The sequence below is a fragment of the Lontra canadensis genome, unplaced genomic scaffold (assembly GCF_010015895.1).
Source record: "Lontra canadensis isolate GAN:19392208 unplaced genomic scaffold, GSC_riverotter_1.0 scaffold80, whole genome shotgun sequence".
In the NCBI taxonomy this organism is placed as follows: domain Eukaryota; kingdom Metazoa; phylum Chordata; class Mammalia; order Carnivora; family Mustelidae; genus Lontra; species Lontra canadensis.
In genome coordinates, this window is record NW_022631074.1 from 883,549 (window position 1) to 900,212 (window position 16,664).

Below are 16,664 nucleotides of genomic sequence, written 5' to 3' on the forward strand. Positions count from 1 at the left end.
TAAATTAAATTAAATTAAAAAAAAAAGAGTCATACCAAAACAAAAATATTTTTTCAAGATCAAATGGGGCAGAGTTGTTAAAAGTTAAAGTTGTTGAATTATAGGGTTCTAAATAATTAAAAAGATTTTATTTATTTATTTATTTATTTACTTGACAGAGAGAGAGAGATCACAAGTAGCAGAGAGGCAGAGAGAGGGATGGGCAAGCAGGCTCCCTGCTGAGCAGAGATCCTGATGTGGGGCTCGATCCCAGGACCCTGAGATCATGACCAGAGACGAAGGCAGACACTTAACCGACTGAGCCACCCAGGCGCCCCAGGGTTCTAAATAATTATTCACTCTCATTAAATAAGCAAAATCATTCATATAGTTACCACATATTGTCAATAGGTTAAAAATGCATGAATGAATAATGCAGATGAACTGAGTGACCTACATGTTTATTTAAAATGTTTTTAACATACATACAATTATTTATCATTTGCTTTGCTTTGCTTTTATTTGTTTGATTGTTTTCTAGATAATGATTTAAAGCTACAGCAGGGGTCTGTGACTTGATTCTCACAGATTATATCGTTTACATACAGAAATTTATTTTGTTGATAGTGTCTCCACTTAGAAAGATGTCACACTGGTTATATTTACTTTTATAAGCACACATTTAGCCTAATAAACAACACATGAAAACTATTTAAGACCTATTCCTTTATCTAATAACTAGTTACATACTTTACAAGTATAATTAGGTATCCATCATTCTTTATTTCAACATCATCTCTGTCTCTAGTTTATGTGTTATAATTACCTTCATCATAATCAATATGACTGACCTATAAAACATACTACCTACACTTGAGAGGATAAAATCAAGATGTATAAAAAAATCCAATTGCTATTTTAATTGCTAAGGACCTGATAAAAATAAAAATGGCTTGTATTCAATCATTCTAGTGAAAATGTATTTGGTCTTCTTTTTCTAAAGATATAATTTAGATTTAATTTAAAGATTATTTAGAAATGGCTTTTCATCTAATAGAACTCATGTGCTCATACATTATGTCTACATGCATAAATATTCTCCACAGTGCTTGGAAAGTTTTCCACAATCTTCAGTGTGTTATCAAGTTTAAACTTAGGCTATGGAAGTGGGAATATATAAGGTATGTGTTTGTGATATTATGGAGACAGAACAATTTGAATAGATCAAGATTAGGCAGTGAAATAAAGTTACTAAAAAGTTTTGACATGTAATGGATATTGCATAAATACTACAGTGAAATAAGAAATAGACTTTAAGAATGTTTCATTCAAGCCTGTACATTTTATGGATATTAAGGACACTAATATTACCATAATAACAACATATATAGCAACTTTCATTTGATAAAAATATCTGTACAGTTTAACAATAAAACAACTATATAATTATTTATTTCTTAAGTATAGCCCTTAATTAGTTTTATTGTATTTATCTTATAATATTTCATACATATTTGTATTTCCAGAGACTAAATTGCCTGAAATCTATGCAAAACTTGGAACTTTTAGAAAAAGACCTTATAGAAAGTACTGCCAATAAGAGGAAATGTTTTACATAAAAGGACAAAGGGTAATTAACATACCTTATTTATATATCCAATAACATTTTTAAAAATGTTATTCTGGTAATAACACTTAACATGAGATTTATACTTTTAACCTTTTTAAGTGTACAATACAGTATTGCTACTTATAGGTAAAACATATAGCAGATCTCTTAAATTTATTCATCTTGCTGAAATTTTCTATCTATTGATTAGCAACTCCCCGTTTTCTTCCCCCCAAGTTCCTGGTAACTAAAATTCTCTTTGCTTCCATAAGTGTATGTCTGATTCCATTTATATGAGATATATATTCTATTTTTATATATCTGAGATATCAGTTACCTCATATAAATGGAATCATGCAATATATGTCCTTCTTTATATGGCTTATTTCAATAAAATAATGCCCCACAAGATCATCCATGTTGTTACTTACTGAAGAATTTCCTTCTTCTTAAGGTCAAATAATATTTTATTTTAAGCAGTTTCTTCTTTTGCATTCATTCATCAATGGATATTCAATTGTTTCCATATTTGTCTATTATGAATACTGCTGCCTGAATATGATACTGCTAACATCTCTGATATAATGATTTTGATTAATTCATTCAATTTATTAATTGTTTAATTTGATGTATAACCTTGCCATTTGTTTTGATAGTGTTTGTACTAAATACATAGATTTCTGATTTCAATTGTTTTAGATAAAACCCCTGGAGTAAAATTGCTGGATCATGTGGTAGTTCTATTTTTAATTTTTGAGGAACTCTGCTGCTGGTTTCTATAATAGCTGTACCATTTTACTTTCTTACCAACAGTGCAAAAACCAGGTTTACAATTTCTTCACAATTTTGCCTGTATGTGTAGTTTTTGGTTTTGGTTTTGGTTTTGGGTCTGGGTCCTTTTTTCTTTTTTCTTTTCTTTTCTTTCCTTTCCTTTAAACCTTTTTTTTTTTTTTTTAAATTACCAGCCTCACTAGTGTGCAGTGATATCTCATTATGGTTAAGACTTCATTTCCCTGATGAATAGGGACACTGACTATTTTTCATATATCTATTGGTCATTTATATGTCCCTGGAGAAATGTTTGTCAAAGTTCTTAGGCCATCTTTAGTCAAGTTATTTGAGGTTTTTGTTGTTGTTTGCCACTGAGTAGTAATAGTTCCATATACATTTTGGGGATTCACCCCTATTAGATATATGGTTTACAAATATTTTTTTTTCCCATTTTGTAGGTTGCTGTTTCACTCTATTGATCAGTTTCCTTACTGTGCAGAAACTTTTTAGGTTGATGTCACACTTACTGATTTTTGCTTTTCTTGACCGTTCTTTTGGTGTCATATCAAAGATAACATTACCAAGACCAATGTCATGAATCTTTTCCCCTATTTTTCTTCTAGGAGATTTAGTTTCAGGTCTTCTTGAAATATTTAAATCTTTAACACATTTTGAGTTGATATTGTTTGTACGGTGTAAAATAAGGGTCTAATTTCATTCTTTTGTATGTAGATAAACATTTATCAATATTTGTGGAAAACACTATTTTTTGTCTATTGTGTGATTTTAGCACCCATTGTAGATCTCTTGACTATATATAAATGTGTTGCTTCCTGTACTCCTTTATTCTGTTGTATTGATGGCATGTCTATTTTTATGCCATTATCACACAACTTCATATATTGTAGCTTTGTAATAGTTTTAATTAGGAAGTGAAATGGCTTTATTTTCTCAAACTCAACACACACAAAACAGATAATCATATCAAAAAATGTGCAGAAGATATGAACAGACAGTTCTCCAATGAAGACATACAAATGGCTATCAGACACATGAAAAAATGTTCATCATCACTAGCCATCAGGGAGATTCAAATTAAAACCACATTGAGATATCACCTTACACCAGTTAGAATGGCCAAAATTAGCAAGACAGGAAACAACATGTGTTGGAAGGGATGTGGAGAAAGGGGAATGCTCTTACACTGTTGGTGGGAATGCAAGTTGGTGCAGCCTCTTTGGAGAACAGTGTGGAGATTCCTCAAGAAATTAAAAATAGAACTTCCCTATGGCCCTGCAATTGCACTACTGGGTATTTAGCCCAAAGACACAGATGTAGTGAAAAGAAGGGCCATCTGTACCCCAATGTTTATAGCACCAATGGCCACGGTCGCCAAACTGTGGAAAGAATCAAGATGCCCTTCAACGGACAAATGGATAAGGAAGATGTGGTCCATATACACTATGGAGTATTATGCCTCCATCAGAAAGGATGAATACCCAACTTTTGTATCAACATGGATGGGACTGGAAGAGATTATACTGAGTGAAATAAGTCAAGCAGAGAGAGTCAAGTATCATATTGTTTCACTTATTTGTGGAGCATAACAAATAACATGGAGGACAAGGGGAGTTGGAGGAGAAGGGAGTTGGGGGAAATTGGAAGGGGAGGTGAACCATGAGAGACTATGGACTCTGAAAAATAATCTGAGGGTTTTGAAGTGGCGGGGGGTGGGAGGTTGGAGGAACCAGGTGGTGGGTATTAGAGAGGGTACGGATTGCATGGAACACTGGGTGTGGTGCAAAAATAAGGAATACTGTTATGCTGAAAATAAAAAAAAAATTAAAAAAATTAAAAAAAATAGCAAGAAATTAAAAAAAAAAAAAAAAAAGAAAGAAAGAAAGAAAGAAAAGAAAAAGAAATGGCTTTAGTTTTGTTCTTCCTCAAGGCAGTTTTGGCTTTTTGGTGCCTCCTGTGGTTGCATATGAATTTTAGGAATTTTTTCTATCTCTGTAAAAAAAAAAAAAAAAAAAAGCCATTGGGATTTTATAGAGGTTGCATTGAATCTATAGATAGCTTTCAATAATTATTTGAATTAGTATTTTTATAATCTTTGGGTAAATACCTAGCAATGCAATTGCAGGATAACAGGGTAGTTCTATTTTTAATTTTCTGAGGACCCTCACTACTGTTTTCCTGAATACTGGCTGCACCAGTTTACAGTCCCACCAGCAGTGCAAGAGGGTTTCCCTGTCTTCACTTCCTCACCAACAACTGTTATTTCTTGTGTTGTTGATTTTAGCCATTCTGATAGGTGTGAGGTGATATCTCATTGTAGTTTTGATTTGTATTTCTTAATGATGAGTGATGTTGAACATCTTTTTACTTTGTCTATTGGTCGTCTGTATGTTTTCTTGGGAAAAATGTGTATTCAAGTATTCTGTCTTTTTGTTAATTGGACTATTTGGTTTTTAGGTGTTGAGTTGTGTAACTTCTGAATGCATTTTGGATACTAGCATTTCACCAAATATGTGATTTGAAAATATCTTCTCCACTCCATAAATTTCCTTTGTTTTGTTGATTATTTCCTTCACTGTGCAGAGCTTTTTATCTTCTTTATTGTGAAGTCCCACTAGTTCTTTTTTGCTGTTGCTCCCTTGTCTCAGGAGACATAGCTAAAAAGAGGTTGCTGAGGCTGATGTGAAGGGGTTATAGGCTTTGTTCTCAAGAATTTTTATGGTTTCGGTTCTCACATTTAGGTCTTTAATCCACTTTGAATTTATTTTTGTGTTTGGTATAAGAAAGTGATCCAGTTTCATTCATTTGCATATTGCTGTTCAATTTTCCCAACACTATTTATTAAAAAGACTGTCTTTTCCCCCACTAGAGAGTCTTTCCTGCTTTGTCAAAGATTAATTAACCATCTAGTTTTGTGTTCATTTCTGGGTTTTCTATTTTGATCTATTGATCTATGTGTATATTTTTGTTTCAGTACCACATTGTTTTGAATAGATGACATACTGGGTCACAAATCAGGTCTCAACCACTGCCAAAAGATTGAGCTCATTCCCTGAATATTTTCAGACCATAGTACTTTGAAATTTGAACTCAATCACATGAGGAAATTTGGAAGGAACTCAAACACTTGGAGGTTGAAGAGCAATCTGCTAAAGAATGAATGTGCCAACCAGGAAATTAAAGAAGAATTCAAAGATACATGGAAACTAATGAAACTGAGAATTCAACTGTTCAGGACCTTTGGGATACAGTAAATGCAGTCCTAAGAGGGAAGTACATAGCAATGCTTGTCTCTCTTAAAAAATTAGAGAAATCTCAAATACACAAGATAACCTTACACATAAGAAGCTAGAGAAAGAATAGAAAATAAAGCCTAACCAAGCAAGAGAAGAGAAATAATAAAGATTAGAGCAGAAATCAATGAAATAGAAACAAACAAAAAAAAATAGTAGAACACATCAGTGAAACCAGAAGCTGGTTCTTTGAAAGAATTAATAACATAGATAAAACCCTATCCAGACTTATCAAATGAAAAAAGACCCAAGTTCATAAAATCATGAATGAAAGAGGAGAGATCACAACCAACATCAAGGAAATACAAAATTTTAGGGGCGCCTGGGTAGCTCAGTGGGTTAAACCTCTGCCTTCAGCTCAGGTCATGATCTCAGGGTCCTGGGATTGAGCCCTACATTAGGTTCTCTGGTTATCAGGGAGCCTGCTTACCCTTTCTTTCTCTGCCTGCCCATCTGCCTACTTGTGATCTCTGTCTGTCAAATAAATGAAATCTTTAAAAATTTTAAATAAAAAAGGAAATAAAAAATTTTAAAACATATTATGAACATCTATATGCCAATAAATTAGGCAATCTGGAAGAAATGGATACATTCCTGACTCTTATAAACTACCAAAACCGAAACAGGAAGAAATAGAAAACCTGAATAGACCCATAATAGCAAGGAAATTGAAGCAGTACTCAAAAATCTGACAAACATGTCTCTAGGGCCAGATGGTTTCCCAAGAGATTCTACCAAACATTTAAAGAAGAATTAATAACTATTCTTCTGAAGCTGTTTCAAAAATCAGAAATGGAAAGAAAATTTCTAAACTTCTTCTATGAGAAAAGTATTTTCTTGATCCCAAAACCAGACAAAAACCCCATAAAAAAGGAGGATTAGAGATAAATGTCCCTGATGAACATGGATGCAAAATAATCTCACCAAAATATTAGCTAGTAGGATCCAAAAGTACGTTAAAAGGATTGTTCACCACAATCAACTGGGATTGATACCTGTGCTGCAAGGGTAGTTCAACATCCACAAATCAATCAATGTGATAAACTCTATTAAGAAAAAAAAAAAAAAAAGGACAAGAAACGCATGATCTTCTCTATTGAAGTAGAAAAAGCATTTGACAAAATACAGCATCCTTTCTTGATTAAAACTCACCACGGTATAGGGATACCTCAGTATCATAAAAGTCATCTATAAAGAGCCTACAGCAAATATCATTATCAATGGGGAGGAACAGAAAGCTTTTCCCCTAAAGTCAGGAACACAACAGGGATGCCCATTCTCACCATTGTTGTTCAACATGGTACCACTAGAAGTCCTAGCCTCAACAATTAGACAACAAAAAGAAATAAAAGGCATTCAAATTGGCAAAGAAGTCAAACTCTATTTGCAGATGACATGATACTTTATGTGGAAAAGTCAAAAGACTCCACCACAAAATTGTTATAATTCACATAGGAGTTCAGGAACATGGTAGGATTTAAAATCAATGCACAAAAATCAGTTGCATTTCTATAGGCTGATGATGAGACAAAAGAAAGAGAAATTAAGGAGTTGATCCTATTTAAAATTATACCAAAACCAAAGAGGTAAAGGATTTGTACTCTAAAAACTACAGAACATGTTCTGAGTCCCAGCATTCCAGAGTCTCGACCCCAGGCCCCTGGTTCCAGAGCCGAGTTAGCATAGCTCTTAGCAGTAATGGGTAGCAGCAGATGTAGTTTCAGACTGGGGGTAAACTGTATAAACAAAAATCTTCCATATTTATTTGGCAGAAGGAGGTTCTATGTTTATGCTGAGGGAAGGGGATGGCAAATGGCACAGGCTAGCTCCTTTGTTCCTAGAGGTGTCTGTTTGAACATTGCCTCTTAGGAAAGCACTTCAAGAACAATGAATAATCCCCCTGCTGTGTGCCCCAGGTGTTTTTGAGATCTTTGTTTCTATGCTTTCTGTTGCTGGGTTGTTTGCCTCTCTTCTCTCCAGGAGTAGGGCAGTGCCCTCAGGGCTCTATCCCAGTCAAGCCCAGTGACCTTTAAAACTGCAGGCTTTAGGCCCATCTGGTTGTAAGAATTCATAAAATTCAGCTGCTTTAGTTTCCCAATCTACTTCCAGGAAAGGATCTTCTTGTGCATTCCCCTGTGTGCTCCTCTCTCTCACCCTTCTCCATGACCATGGCTCCCTCCCTCCACAGCCCCTATGATCTGCTTCTTTCCTCAACCACACCTCCATACCTCCTACCTTCTTTGATGTGTGTGTGTGTGTGTGTGTGTGTGTGTGTGTGTGTTTCCCTTTAGTTGTGGAGTTTTCTGTCAGTCTTCAGGTCAATTTCTGGAGTATTAGGATGATTTGATAGTTCTCCAGTTGTGTTCATGGCACAACACGAGTCTATAGTCTTCCTACCCAGTCACCATTTTTCCTATCTGTGGTGTACCATATTGATTTTTCAAATGTTGAACTATCATTGCATCTTAGAAATAAAGGTCATTTGGCCACAGTGATGAGGGAGCATAAGGCTAACTAAGGACAAGGCATAAGCTGACACCCTGCAACTCCCCCTCCCCATCCTAGATGGGGTATGTGATATTCCTTCAGGAAGTTCCCAACTGTCTTAATGTTAATGGCTTGCTAGAGGGAAAAACAACCCTAACTTGACAGTGGCAAGGTCTCCAGTATCCTGTTAGTCTTCTTTAACATATGAAAATCCTTTTGAAACCTCCCTTTTCCTCACGTCCCCCAACTCCCAAGTATATAATCAGTCACCCCTCAAAACTCCAAGACAGCAGCTCTTTCTGCCCATGGGTCTTGTCTGTATGCTTTAATAAACCCACCTTTTTGCACCAAAGACATCTCAAGAATTCTTTCTTGGTCATAGGCTCTGGACCCCACTCCAACAAACCTCACCTATATTCTAAAAACCCATCATAGGTTTATTTTTTAATGTGCTGTTGGATTCATTTTACTAGTATTTTGTTGAGGGTTTTTACATCTCTGTTCAGCAGAGATACTGTAGTTTTCTTTCCTTGTGGTGTCTTTATCTTTTATCCAAGTAATGTTGGCCTTATAAAATGAGTTTAGTAGTATTCTCTTTTCAGTTTTTTGAGAGATCTTGAGAAGGATTGGTATTTGTTCTTTAACTTTTTGGTAGAATTCCCTTGTGAAACCATCAAATCCTGGGATTTCCTTCAATGAGGGTTTTAAACTTCATGATTCATTATAGATCTATTCAGATTTTTAATTTCTTTTTCATTATTCAGTCTTGACAGTTTTATGTTTCTAGGAACTTTTCTCATATATCCAGATGCCTTGTATATAATTATTCATATACTTTCTTATGATCATTTTTTCTATAAATAAAAATTGTGATGTTATAATGTCTCCTCTTTTATGTGTACTTTTAGTCTAGCTAAAGGTTTGTTAGTTTTGTTTATCTTTACCAAAAAAAAAAACTTTTAGTTTTATAAAATTTTCTATTATTTATTTCATTTATTTTTGCTCTTTATTATTTCCCTCCTTCTGATGAGTATTGTTTATTTCTCTTTTATTCTAATTCCTTGAGGTAGATATATAGTTAGTTGCTTACTTAAGATCCTTATTTTTTTTAAAGTAGCCATGGATAATTTAATTACTTTTATTTTTTTTTAAGTTTTATTTATTTGACAGAGAGAGGGAGAGATTGCAAGTAGGCAGAGAGGCAGGCAGACTGAGAGGAGGAAGCAGGCTCTCCGAGCAGCAGAGAGCTAGATGTAGGTCTGGATCCCAGGACTCTGGGATCATGACCTGAGCCAAAGGCAGAGGGTTTAACCCACTGAGCCATCCAGGTGCCCCAAGATCCTTATTTTTTTTTCTTTTTTTAAAGATTTTATTTATTTATTTGACAGAGAGAGATCACAAGTAGATGGAGAGGCAGGCAGAGAGAGAGAGAGAGGGAAGCAGGCTCCCTGCCGAGCAGAGAGCCCGATGCGCGACTCGATCCCAGGACCCCGAGATCATGACCTGAGCCGAAGGCAGCGGCTTAACCCACTGAGCCACCCAGGCGCCCAAGATCCTTATTTTTTATTGCAGGTATTTTCTTACTGCTTTTGGTGCATTCCATAAGTGTGTGCTGTGTGTTTATTTTCATTTGGCTCAAGTTATTTTCTAATTTCTCTTTGATTTGTTGTTTGACCTGTTGGCTGTTTATAAATGTGTTGTTTAATATCCACATACTTATAAATTTCAAGGTCTTCTTTCTGCTATTAATTTCTAGCTTTATTCTATTGTGTTTGAAGAAGATACTAAGTATAATTTCAATCTTCTTAAATTGGTTAAGACTTTTTGTTTTGTTTCATTTTTGTGATATAACATGACACTTTACTTACTAGAGAATATTCCATGTGCACTTGAGAAAATGTATATTCTGCTGCTGCTGGATTGAATGATCTTTATCTGTTACATATTTGGTCCACAATGTTAAGTCTGCTGTTTCTTTGTTGACATTCAGTATGGTTGTTCTATTTATTTTTGCAAGTGGGATATTGAAGTCTTCTACTTTTATGCAGTGTTATTTCTCCACATTTGTCAATGTTTACCTTATATATTTAGGTTCTTTGCTATTGTTTTCACATATATTATAATTGTCATGTCTTCCTGGTCAATTTTTATCATGATACAATGTCCTGAGTTGTCTCCGGTGAGAGTTTTTGACTTATAATCTCTTTGGTTTAATATGTCAAGCTGTTTCTGCTCTATTTTGGGTAGCATATTCATGGGACATTTTTTTGTGTGTTACTTTACTTCTAGCCTAAGTATATTTTTAAAACTAAGAAGTGTCTCTTATTATACCATGTGGGTAGATCTTATTTTGTTTTTCTTTAATCCATTCAACCACTCTATGTCTTTTGATTGGGGAGTTATAACCATTTATATTTAAAATAGTTACTGATAGAAACAAAATTTATTATTGCCTTTTGCTCATAATTTTCTGTTTGTTTTGTAGTTTTGTCCCTCTTTTCCTCTCTTGTTTTCCTCTTTTTTTCTTTCTCTCTCTCTCTGTATTAACTTGCTTTGATTCCTTCCTCTTTAAAGAAAAAAAAAAAAAGATTTTACTTATTTGAGAGAGAGAGCACACATGGAGGGGAGATGGGCATAGGGAGAGGGATAATGAGGCTCCCCACTGAGCAGGGAGCTTGATGCAGGGCTTCATTCCAGGACCCTGGGATCATGAGTCTAAGGCAGATGCCCAACTGTGGCACCCACACACACCCCTCCCTCTTTTTCTTTTATATAACTTTTATGGGTATTTTCTCTTCATGGTTTTCACGTTTTACATAAAATATAGTTAAAACAGTCTATTTTAGGGCTCGTGGGTAGCTCAGTTGGTTAAGCAACTGCCTTCAGATCAGGTCATGAAAACTGGAATCTCAGGATCAAGTCACACATTGGGCTTCCTGCTCAAGGGAGTCTGCTTCTCCCTTTGACCCTCCCCCTTCTCATGCTCTCTTTCTCTCTCTCTCTCAAATAAATAAATAAAATCTTTTTAAAAAGTCTCTTCTAAACTGGTGACAACTTCAGTCACATAAAAAATACACTTTTAGGGGCACCTGGGTGGCTCAGTGGGTTGGGGCCTCTGCCTTCGGCTCAGGTCATGATCTCAGGGTCCTGGGATCGAGCCCAGCATCAGGCTGTCTGCTCAGCAGGGAGCCTGCTTCCCCCTCTTTCTCTGCCTGCCTCTCCACCTACTTGTGATATCTCTCTGTCAAATAAATAAATAAAATCTTTAAAAAAAATTACGCTTTTACTCACCCTCTTTATGTTATTGATGTATCAATACAATATATATATATATAGTATTGATACAAATATATATATACATATATATAATATATATTATTTTTTTTAAATTAACATAGAATGCTTTATTTGCCCCAGGGGTACAGGTCTGTAAATCATTGGGCCTACACATTTCACTGCACTCACCACAGTACATACCATCCCCAATGTCCATATCTTATACTCTGTGCTATCTTGCTGTTTAAATTTCCTCAGATGAAAAATTCTCTTTAAAGAATTTCTTCAAATTTTCTTTTTTAAGATTTTGTTTAATTATTTTAGAAAGAGAAAGAATAAGTGGGTAGAGGAGAAGAAGGAAAGGGGAGAGAGAATCTCAAGCAGACTCCACACTGAGCAGAGCCCAACATGGGGCTGAGATCATGACCTGAGCTGAAATCAAGAGTTGGAAGCTTAACTGACTGGGCCACCCAGGCACCCCAACTTTAGGACTTCTTATAAGGTCAGTAATGGTGAAGAACTTGTTTATCTTGTTATTTTTATCAGCTTTTATCAGTTTTTAATCAGCTATTAATCAGTTTATCATTTATCTTGGAAATTCTTTATATATATGTACATGTATATATATACACATATATATATTTATAAACATCTCTTTCATTTTTGAAGAAAATTTGCTGGCTATAGTATTCTTGGTTGGCAGGTGTTTGTTCTTTCTTTCTTTCTTTCTTTCTTTTTTTTTTTCTCCTCCTCCCCTCTGCCCCCCAGCAATTTCAATATAGCACCCACTCCTTCCTGGTCTGCAAGGTTTCTCCTGGAAAATTTGATAATACTTTTAAGGAGTTTCCTTATATGGGACAATTCACTTTTATCTTTTTATTTTCAAAATTTTCTATCTTTGACTTTTTACAATTTGATTATAATGTGTCTCAGAGTGAACTTATTTGATTTCATCTTACTCTGGGTCCTTTGAACTTCCTGCACCTAGTTTTCAATTTCCCTACCTAGATTTGTAACCTTTTGACTTATTATTTTTTGATAAACTTTCTGGTCCTTTTTAGGACTCTTTGCTCCTTCTGGAACTTTCCTGATGCATATATTGATCTGTTTAATAGTGTTAAATAATTATTTTAAGCTCCTTTCACTCCTTTAAATTTTCTTACTTTTTCTTCCTAACTAGATAATTTCAAATGACTTCTCTTCAAGTTTATTGATTTTCTCTTCTGTTTGCTTTAGTCTAATGTTGGACACCTCTATTGAAGTTTTAAATATAGCTTTCTTATTTTCAGCCCAAAATTTATTTGGTTCTATTTCAGGTTTCCCATCTGTTGAGATTCTCCCTTTATTTATTTATTTATTTATTTATTTATTCATTTATTATTCTTATGATCTCACCAAGAATTTTTATGAGTTATTTTGAATTTTCTGCCAGGTAATTCATAAATTTCCATTTCATTAGGGATGATTTCTGGAGATTTTTCTTATTCCTTTATTTGTTCAATGTTTCCCTCTTTCTTCATTTTCTCTGACTTTGTGTTGGTACCTACACATTAGGAAAAACAACCACATCTTCATCTTCCTGGACTGAACTTGTACAGGAGAAGATCTTCACCAATTAAACTGGTCTGAACATCTGTAGATCTCTTATATCTTGATGACAGCCCAAACTTCTGCCTTTATTTTAAGTGGGTCCCAGGGATCTATTCTATGTCAAGTTCTATTGGCACTCTGAAATAGGCAGGGCAGGGCTAATCCCTTGAGTAGTTCCCAGAGAAGTTAGAACAGTGAATGCATGGTCTATCTCTTTTCCTCCTCAGGGAAAACCTGGGTGCTGTGACTTACCACCTCCTTACTCTTCAGTGAGCCTGAGGTTGCTATGATAAATGTTCCCACACTAGTTCAAATTGCCACTTTATTCTCTGTATGCTTTGAGGACTAGCATATGTCAACCTTCATCAACCCTCTGAGGCAGGTGAGACAGAAGCCAGTTATTGAGGTAGGATTCCCAGAAGTTGAGATGCTTGATAGACAGTCCAAGTTCTTTCCTCCTCAGTGAGAAGCTAGGAATTGGTATTTTTTTTTATCACTTTCTTTACACTAAGCCAAGGAGAAAAGCTACAGGGCTAATTGCCCACAAGTTAGTTCTAACACCACCTGGATGTCTGTAGTTTCAAAGGGACTAACATATACTGGGAGTTGTCTGCTCTCTGGGATAGGTAAGACAGTAAGTGGTCTCTTGAGTAGTACCCAAGAGGATAGAATGCTAGATATTGATTTCAACTTCTTTAGAGAGAAGCTGGCAACTGGGTTACCGTCCCTGGTGATGTACTATGGGTGAGGATTTTGATGAGAGTATATTTTCTCTTTCCTATGAGTTTTGCTGCTGTGGGTTTTGCATGCACTAAGGGTGCTGAAACTTCTTAGGTAGCTTCTGGATTTCTCACAAAGGAACTCATTTCATTTTTGATGTATTATTGAATCAGTGTGTCTGTGGAAAGAAAGGGAAGTTTGTTGCTTCCTATCCTTCCACCTTAGTGATACCTAAAACAACTATGAATTATTAAGTGGTAAAATTATCTGTGAGGAATTTTTCCTTGTGAATTTTGGTATTCCATAATTAATTAAATTAAAAATAAAAGCAATTGAAAGCAAATGTTTTGGCTTTCTCTGAAGTATGTTAGAGTTCAAAATATGCTAATAATACTTTTTCTGTTGGCTATTTATACAACCTACTATATCTTTGTGAGGAGATTCTAATATAGGACAAGTACTCTGAGTTATGATTATGTTAGTATTAATCTACTACTTGATTGTCATTTTGTACATTCTTGAGGTGACACAGAGCATTTCAGATTGCTGATTTTTTTTCCAAAAATTTCATATATATTAGTGAAATATTTCCAATGTATTGCTAAGAACACTTTTCCTTTTACTACATGCTTTTGTTAGATGTGTTGTTCTTGTATGCTAATAAGATGATTCCCAAGGGCCATATCTTTTCCCATTGAATACTTAAATGGTTTTGCTGCTCCTAGGACACATATGCAAATCACATTAAATTACAGAGAACATGCAACCCACTGTCAAACATCATAGACTAATGATCACAACTGCTGATATGAGTCTACCAAAAAAAAAAAAATATTAAAAATGTAGAGGAAAATTTGAATTAAAGTTCAGACTTTATAAAGTTCATATTGATTAGGATAAAAGAATGCATTAAACACTGGTAGTATATAAAAATAGGAAAGGGATTGAAATACACAAACCAAAGAATTTGTGTTAAACAATAAATTCTGTTCATTTTTTTTCTTTTATTCTTTCTTAAAACCAGCAGATGCAGATGGGCAACAAAAAATAGACCCTTACTACTTACAATCAAATTGTACTAAGGAAAAGAGGATGCATAGAAATTCAATAAATATATTCAGTCAGGGTATACAGTTTATTATATTAAAATATCCCCTCATTTCAAACGTTCTTCTGTAATAGTATTTTTATTACTTTAGTGTTTATCCTGCTTAACTTACTACAATAAGTGGAAATTGATTTGGGAAGCTTGGATTTATTTATAATGTTTGCCACTATCTTCATACTTCTATCTCATGTTTTTCTTTTTAAAAACTGTTATGGAACAGTTTTCTCTCATGAATTCTTACCCATTACAGTGATTTGATTTACACTTTCTATATTGTGCCACCACACAGTATAATAAAGAAATACATATATATCTATATATATACATATATATACATATACACATCATATATATCATATAAGAAGAAATATACATGGTTTATACATATATTTATATATAATTTGTATATGTATATAATCTTTATATATTTATTCATATCTTTTATATTGTGTATATATAAATAAAAAGAATTCAAATATAAAGATTGGGACATATATTCTTTGTGTGACTTTTTTTCTTACCTTTTCAGTCAAAATCTAGAAAATTAATGCTTGGTATAAAATATTGCTATTTCTTAATGAACAACAAAAAATAGACAAAGAACTTGGCATAGAATATGTTGATTTCTTTATTTTGAAAATTAACAAATAATTTAAAAGCTAAACTGAAACAGAAATATACAAATGAAGAGAATTATAAATAAATGCAAAGAGGGTGCTTAAAAAGTATCAAACTATTGTGTTAGTATAAACTTGACCCAAATATTTAAAACAAAATATGAGAAATTAAGACTAAAGAATATGTTTAAAATAGACATTAAGTAATGTTTAAACTTTTTAAGAGTATTCAAACTATAAGTCTATGAAAATATATATAAAATCATAATGAAAAATATTTCTTAGTGAAATAAAACACCAGATGTAATTTTAAAAACACAGAAAAAAGAAAACTGAACATAAAATTAATTAAGTGGCATAATGACAAAATCTGGAATCAAGGGCTATTTTAACACCTAAGAAACACATAAATCAGATACATTTTAAGTTATATAGATTATTTAGGGTCACAGAAAAAAGAAAAGATCATTGAATGGTATTTTATCACACCAATAGAACCCTATTACTATACCTAACACCTAACACTAATGACATTGTCATCATATATTGTCACTACTAAGTACAAACATTTTATTTCCAATAAATACAGTGGGATATAATAATTATAATAATAAATGCAAACATTTATTTAAGATATAATATATTATCTACTTTACACTAAGTACTATATTTTTTTTCCTCATTTATTATCACCAGATTTATGAGGTTGGTGATGTTATAATCCCTAGTTTACTTTAGATTAAATTGAGATTTTGAGATATGAGGAAACTTCCTTAGTTGTTTCCAATTCCACATATAAGGGGCTTGGAAGTTGCCACTGCATCATACTAACAAGTAAAAGGCAGAAAAGAATAAGAAATACTAAACTCTTCTAGGACCAGTAAGAAAGTTAAGAACACAAGGCAAAATAATGTCCTCATGACTGGAGAAACCAACAGACAAATATAGAGAATAACAATTTACTTGAGCAGAGACTCAAGAACAGAAACCACAGGAGGAACCAGCACCAGGTAGGTAAATATGAACAATAATTAATGAATTCCTGGAGGCTCAGTATGAACAACTCTTATAGCTGAACTCCGGGAATATGCAGTCATAGGGAGGACCCTACAATTTTGTGAGATTTATCTATAAAAGTTCAAATTGGTTCAAATGTAAATATCAGAAAAATCATGCTTCTGGGGCACTTGGGTGGT